This window comes from Balaenoptera physalus (genome assembly GCF_965194825.1).
Source record: "Balaenoptera physalus genome assembly, chromosome: 4".
NCBI lineage: Eukaryota > Metazoa > Chordata > Mammalia > Artiodactyla > Balaenopteridae > Balaenoptera > Balaenoptera physalus.
Window position 1 is genome coordinate 33,474,656 of NC_138891.1, and position 7,347 is coordinate 33,482,002.

Consider the following 7,347-nt stretch of genomic DNA (forward strand, 5'->3'; position numbering starts at 1 on the left):
AGAACCAGTAACGGACACCCAGGAACACGAGGGCGTTGAACTAAAAGAGCTCTAGAGTCTGTGCTTACAATGAGGAGGAACCTTAAGGAAAGCTCAGTCCAAGCTCTGCCATGTGTCCCCTCAGGGCAGTTAGCCAGTCTTCAGAAACTTTCTTCCTACAGAAAAAGGCAGCTAAGTACACTCACAGGTATCTTTCTTGAGGGATCGTGGATGTCAAACACATGTTATCACTCAAGGAGCATTGCTATAAATCAAGTTAAAGCCTTGGCAAGAACTTCCTATTTTTATCAGTGGTATTTAACTAGCAACCCTTAAGAATGAGAACAAAACTAGAGGCAGCCTAGGGGCATATTTATTGCGACTTTCTTTCTCTGAGACTTTCTCTGCTAAGACAGGCTTTGTTGTGGACACCTTCTGATGTTTTCAGTTAAGAATAGGACTGGTTATTCTGATGTTTTCCCCATTATAGAACATTTGATATCATTAACTACATGTGGAGAATTTATTGGATAATCCCTTTATGCATTTTAAAATAAAAAACATATATCTGTTCAGACTCCTTTAATGGTTTATAATTGATGCTCATGTAAAATTTGGCTTTAACCCACTATTTGATTTCCTGTGCTTAATCATTATACACTGAGTCTAAGAAGCTAAACTTTCCCTTGGCAAATTGCTATTCCAACTGGCCCAATGCTACATGTGTGGCCTTTGCAACATTTCTGGATCAGCTGTAGACAGCAATGAAATTCTATCAAATTTAAATTCTGTTTAAATTTCCAAATAAGAGATTGATTTTAGTTGACTTATCACATTTACACAACAGTTCATTTTATGATCTCCGGTCTCCTTTTTCCACTCTCACCACCTACTTCATCCTTCATCATTCTCTGATCTGCTTCTCTTGAGCAAGTTAGTCCCCTGCCACCCTCCTGCATATCTCTTATCCTCCTCACACAACATTTTCCCCCATCTTTGCTCTTTTAAGTGACCAGGAACTTCTGAATATTCTTGGGACAGCATCCTGAGATAACTGAAGGGAGTGGCATCATAATTACCCTTTTAAGAAGACATTATGTTAAAGTTGTTTATACTGTTTGAATTTTTGCTTTTGATATTTTCTGGAGTACTTTTTTTATTGAATGAAAAATTCTTTAAATTCTATACTGCTTTACAATTTTCAGAATTTTACACACATGGTTTCATTTAATCCCATAGTATGGATTTTCTGGAGTAATTTAAACTATTCTTAAATGTTCAATTAAAGTGGTTAAAAGAGAAAATCTTGTATCAAAGCAAAAATCACCTGTCTTGCTATCCCCATTCCATTTTCCTCCCTGCAATTATTTCGTATCTGTTAAAATCTGATTTGTCACTCTTCTGCTTTAAACCTTCCTTTCTGTGGCTCCCATTGCTTTCAGGGAAAAGCTCAAATGCCTTAACAGGGCTTCCAAGGTTCCCTATGATCTGGCGTTTCTCTTTACCACTTCCTCATTCTCCTCACCAGCCCCGTAGAGAAGTGAAGGAGTCATGGTTAAGAGCATGGACTCTGGAGATAGAACACTTGGCTGTGGTACCTGGTTCTTCTTGTTCCATCTCTGTGACCTTGAGCAAGTTACTTAACCTCTTTGTGCCTCAATTTTCTCATTTGCACTTTGAGATAATAACTGAACCTACTTCATGAGGTTGCTGTGAGGATAAAATGAGGCAACATGTGAAAGGAACTTAAAACAAGGTCTGACATACAGTAAGTACTAAGTAAATATTTGCTATTGTAATTTTTATTTCAATTATATTAAGATGCTATACCCTCTGCTTCCAGATCTCTGTACTGCTTTTCTTTCTTCCTAGAACTTTCTCTCTTTAATTCTTATCATTATTTGTATAATTTTCTCTCTTCCTTTTTATTAGTCTGAGTTCACAAGAGAAACAGAACCAGTATATATGTATTGATTGGCTCACCTGATTATGGAGGCTGGCAAGTCCCAAGATCTGCAGGGTGAGTCAGCAAACTGGAGGCCCAGAAGAGCTCATGTTTCGTTCCAGTCTGAGTTCAGAGGCCTAAGAACCAGGAGAGCTATTCACTCTGTATTTCTGGGTTTTATTCTTCAGCATTGGGAATGGGTACAGTCTATGGCTATGAAAATTGTGGTACAATTATTTTAAAATTTTTGATCAAAAAGATATCATGAATTGCTCCAAATTTGATTTTCAGAAACCCTATTTTCTATTTTAAAGATGAAAGAAACTAAGGGCTAGACAGGCTAGGTGACTTGTTCAAGGCCATAATACTTCTAGTAAAGATGACACCAGGACATAGCTAGGTTCCCATGACATAGCCCATGCTCATTTCTCCACCTCACCTCTGTATGGAAAGATGACCAGCTTATACCAGGTCAGATTAGTGGCCATGGCCTCAATAGCTTTCTGTTCTAGTGTTCCCAAAATTCAAAATGGTCAGAATCAACTAGAGGGCTGTTTAAAACACAGATTTCTGGTCCTCCCTTGAACCAGTTTTACTGGCTAATCTTTCTCGGTGAGGCGGGTGAAAGAAGACAGGTTGGGCTTGCTACTCTACTGTGTTTTTACTAAGTTCTGCCACCTGTCTAAGCATGCATGTGGAACTATTTTCTCTATGATTGTATCCTTGATGCAGTTCAGCTTTCAGCTATTTATTTAATTTTTAAAAATCTTTTGAAAGTAAAAAAAAAATCAATGTTTCTGGAATAGAGCTTTCAATATGGGACTGGGCAGGAACTACTGCTATTAATCTCATGATATAATATGAGTCAAAGAAAAACAAACAGTCAAGATTTTGTTATGCAAATTTTGGAAGTTTCATTGTCCTACTAAGTACGGGTAAGATTGTTGTTTAGGATTGTGATCTCACGTGATCCCACGTGTCCCACGTGGGACCTCACATGTCCCATTTCTGAGAATTTCTCCCCAGAACTCTGACCAACTGTAAGGTAACCCTGTACCTATGTTTGTTTCTACAACCTGACTTTGCTCCCTGCTCATTCCTGGAAGGGGAATGGGTGGATCCCTGACCAAAAGGGCTGATCAGATCCTGCTCCTGAGACTTTGAAACAGAGGTATTTGTTACAGATTCATTTAGTTCTAGAAACTGAAGGACATTTATATGCAGGAGCAGGGGGTCAATTACTTACCTTCATGTGCAAAGTGAAGCAGAGAAAGTAGCCTGGAGACACATACACACACCCACATAGAGAGGCAGAGAATAACTGAGTTCTTGCTGCTTTTCCAGTTGCAGGTTCCAGTTCCTAAGGAGGCCTGACCAGAGGTTTGTAAGATGCTCCTGATTCTTTCTGAGACTCTGTGATTTTTGAGTGGGTTTTTGTTTTTGCCCTCCAGAATAGCCTAAGAGAGTTTGCTACAGACATACTCTTCCCATAGAACCACCTTTCCTCGGGGACAGTGTTGTAATTGGCGAGGAATGGAGAATCAGCAGTGCCGCCTCTGTGACGAACTAGTTACAGGATCTCAGAGACATTACTTTCCTACCTCAGATCTGTCACCTGTAAGTAGAAGAGTTCATTTAGATTTTTTTTTTTTAATGTTAAAGTAAGCTCTTTTTTTTTTAAATTGATTGATTGATTGATTGATTGACTGATTGATTGCTATGTTGGGTCTTTGTTTCTGTGCTAGGGCTTTCTCTAGTTGCGGCAAGTGGGGGCCACTCTTCATCGCGGTGCGCGGGCCTCTCACTATCGCAGCCTCTCTTGCTGCGGAGCACAGGCTCCAGACACGCAGGCTCAGAAGTTGTGGCTCACGGGCCCAGTTGCTCCGCGGCATGTGGGATCTTCCCAGACCAGGGCTCGAACCCGTGTCCCCTGCATTAGCAGGCAGATTCTCAACCACTGCACCACCAGGGAAGCCCCTAGATTATTTTTAAAGAGCCCTTCCAGCTCTAATATTTATGCTAAAGGAAAACAAGGAAAATGGAGGTTGCCCATTCTTGATCTGGAATTTTAAATGGGAGCCTCATAACCTTGGGGCTGAGTCTGGGTGGGGACAGCAGCGTTCCCCTGAAGGACCTTAAAGAGAGAACCAAACTCAGAGCAAGAGTCAAGACGGCTTAAACAATTACCGCTAAAAATAGGGAGAAAGTCTGGTCATTCCAAACGTCTTTATTAAGCCTTTGTGCAAGGTTTTCAACATGAGGGTTAGGGTTAGAATCACCTGGGAACCAAAAATTCAAAATCAAAACCAAAAAACAATTAATGTTCTGGTCACACTCTTGGCCAATTAAATCATGAATTCTACAGCGTGAAGAGGGAGGCAGGCAGGCATTCCTGGGTGTTAAAGCTCTCCAGGTGATTACAATCATGGCCAAGTTTGGGAACTACTGTGCGTTTGTATTTGCATTTGTTTAAAAAGGATGTGATTAACTTTAAAAGGTCACAGCTGAATATAAGCAAGATAAGCAGTGAGGGCATGCAGGTAAAAGCAGAGCTCCTGTCAACTGAAAAAAGAAAACTTAAAATGTCTAGAGCCATAAAAGTTCCCTGTTCCAAAGACTTTTATAATATGGTCTATATGTTTAAAGATTTCTTAAGAATATCAAGGTAATATAGATAGCAAAATATCTGACTTTGAAAATCTTGGAGTTATCAAGATAATGTTAAATTTCCTTCACATATTTTTAAAGAAGGTAAGTAAATGTAATATATATTTTTAAGAAGGCTTCTAACAAAATAGTTTGAATAAAAGGAGAAAGCTTCAGGATCTAAGGTAAGACTTCTCTGTGCTAAAAATCAATAACGAGATAGCCTTAATCTCAGTGTGTTAACAACGTAGGCCTTGTTTGCATGGAACTGAGTTTGTATGGAACTGAGACAATTTAGGGGATGTTAGGGGCTCACAAAAAAGGATTCAATCCTTAGCGTTTGAATTTTCAGGTTTCATTGGAAAAGACAGTGGCCCAAGAGAGCTTTTTGTAGTCCATGGTTTACACTCTGCTTCATTCTCATCGCTCAGTTTCTCTCTGGTTTCTTCATCTATTTTCACCACTTACTCTCTCATTCTATATCCTCTCTAGTTGGTGGATTCTCCATACTGTCTTCCATATGCTTAAAGCTTCTGTCTATTGACCTGAAGGATCTTCAGTCCTTTCTTCATTTACCTACTTTATGTTGGGCATTGGGCATACAGCAGTGAATAGGTAGGAAATTTCCCTGCCCTCCTAGAATCAGCATTTTAGTGGAAGAAAAAGACAATTAACAGGAAAACAAGTAAACAAGGTAATTACTGAGTAGGATACATATTATACTAAGAGGCACACTAACTGGTGGATATGAGGAGATGGTAATTTTCTTTAGATTGCTGATTCACAAGTTGGCTGCAGTTAAAATCACCTGTAGAGGTTTGGTTTATTTTGTTTTAATTCTGATGCCATGGTCCTATTCAGATTAATTAGTAGGAGTGGGATGCGGTCAGCTGAAGTTTTTATAAGCTTCCAGGTGATTCTGATACATGGTGAGGATTGAGAATTACTGTTTTGGAGGAAGATCTCTTGAAGAAGATATATGAACTGAGACCTGAAGGAAAAAGAAGAGGAAGCCAGCTTGCTGGAGGGGGGAGGAGATTGCCCCAGAGAGAGGAAAGGGCAGTTGCAAAGGCCCTGAGGTGCTAGGGACTTTGGTGTGCCCAAGGAAGACAGTGGAGGGCAGCATAGCTGCAGCACAGTAGATTAGACAGAATGGAGATTTAAAAAGGCAGGTAGAGAGCAGTTCATGCCAGAGTTGGAATTTTATGTGTTTTATATGTTTGAAGTTTAAATGAAATGAGAAGTCAATGGAGAATTGTAACCAGGTAAGTGACATGATCTTAAGTATTTTTTAAAAGAACACACTCTCTGCTGCATGGAAGATGGATTTTAAGGGGGCAGTGGTCACAGTGGAGAGACCAGATAAGGAGACTATGGCCTCAGCCCAATAGAGAAGATGGTGTCTTGGATAGCGTGGTGGCAGTGGGGTGAAAGGAATGCATGGACATGGAGAATATTTTTGAAGACAAACTGGTAGGACTTGCTATGTAGCTATTACCTAACTCCCCAAGAAAGAAAATCTGAGTAGTGAGTCAGTAACTTAGTTGATAGACCCACTCCATTCCCATTGCAGAACACCATGCCATCTTACAGGCTACTAGTTTTCCTTGTGTCAATCATTGGATGATTGTCTTAGTATCTGGAGCTCAAATGAATCATGGCCCATGATGCAGCTCATGTGGGACAAAGCAAGTTAATTCATACAGAAGGAAGAGCTTTATCTGGAGAGGGGTTACAAGTATAATAGTTACTCAGACTTTCTTAGATTCCCTTTTAATGATCATTTTAAAAATAAGATTTATCTTTAGTGAATGACATAATGATCAAATATATAAATTATGAAAACTGCAAACTTCTCACACAAAGGTGTGTGTAAATGTGTTTTAATTAAACTTGGGTAAGACATGCATATTTTCAAGGCCAAGTTTTTTTTTTTTTTAACTGGGTTTCCATTCTGCTGGCCTCAGGCTGTCCAGCTAAACTGATTTTGTCTTTAAAAAATGCACATAGTAGTTTGGTTATAAAGAAGGAAGAAAATGTTGTGATTTTTGTTAGACTGTCATAAATCAAGTTTGAGAAAAACAACTAAGAATATTAATTTTGTAATGTAGCTTGTCATATGCAAAAATTCACATAGTTCAAAGAAATCTTGTAAATGAGAATATCTCTCTAAAAATGTTATAAACAGTCTTCAAATTTCTAGTGAAAGTACACGTGGAAAAAGTACTTTAATGTTTTCAATGAAAATTCACCAAATGTTTAAGTTCCCCAAACTTTAAGTATTAAGTCTTTGGGCATTTATTATTTATACATTTTGAATGTAAAGGTCTGTTACTTTTGCCTGTGACCAAATGGGCAAAACATACATTTTGAGCCTGCCCAGATCCAATATCTTGATTCATTGACCTATAAAGTAAGAATTTCTTGGTTTTGTTTCTATAAAAAGGGAAAGAGAAAACATGAGAGCCAGAACAAAAACAGGATTTTTTAATGTTGCCTTTTCCCCATGGATTTCTCAGTTCTCTGTAATGGATACCTTCCATGAGTCCTTAAAAAGGATTTTTGTTAGCCAGAGAAACTTTCCATGAGCTTTCTTGCTTGCCAAAATTATTAAGACCTCCTGACATGATGTATGCTAGCCCAGTAATAACAAACTCTACCTCTAAAATTTTAGCTGCATGTAGAAAACAGCTTAAATTATATGTACATTTTGCCACTTGTATTTTAACCTGAATTCTGCATCCCTTCTTTTTTTAAGAATTAAGATTTATTACTTG

At 38.7% G+C, this 7,347-nt stretch overlaps 1 protein-coding gene across 1 annotated transcript in view; it reads right to left on the reverse strand.

Annotated features, from left to right (window-relative positions):
* The window catches only part of IGSF10 (immunoglobulin superfamily member 10), a 303,209-nt gene that overhangs the window by 172,322 nt on the left and 123,540 nt on the right, over positions 1-7,347 (reverse strand). The gene's annotated exons all lie outside the window — the stretch shown is intronic.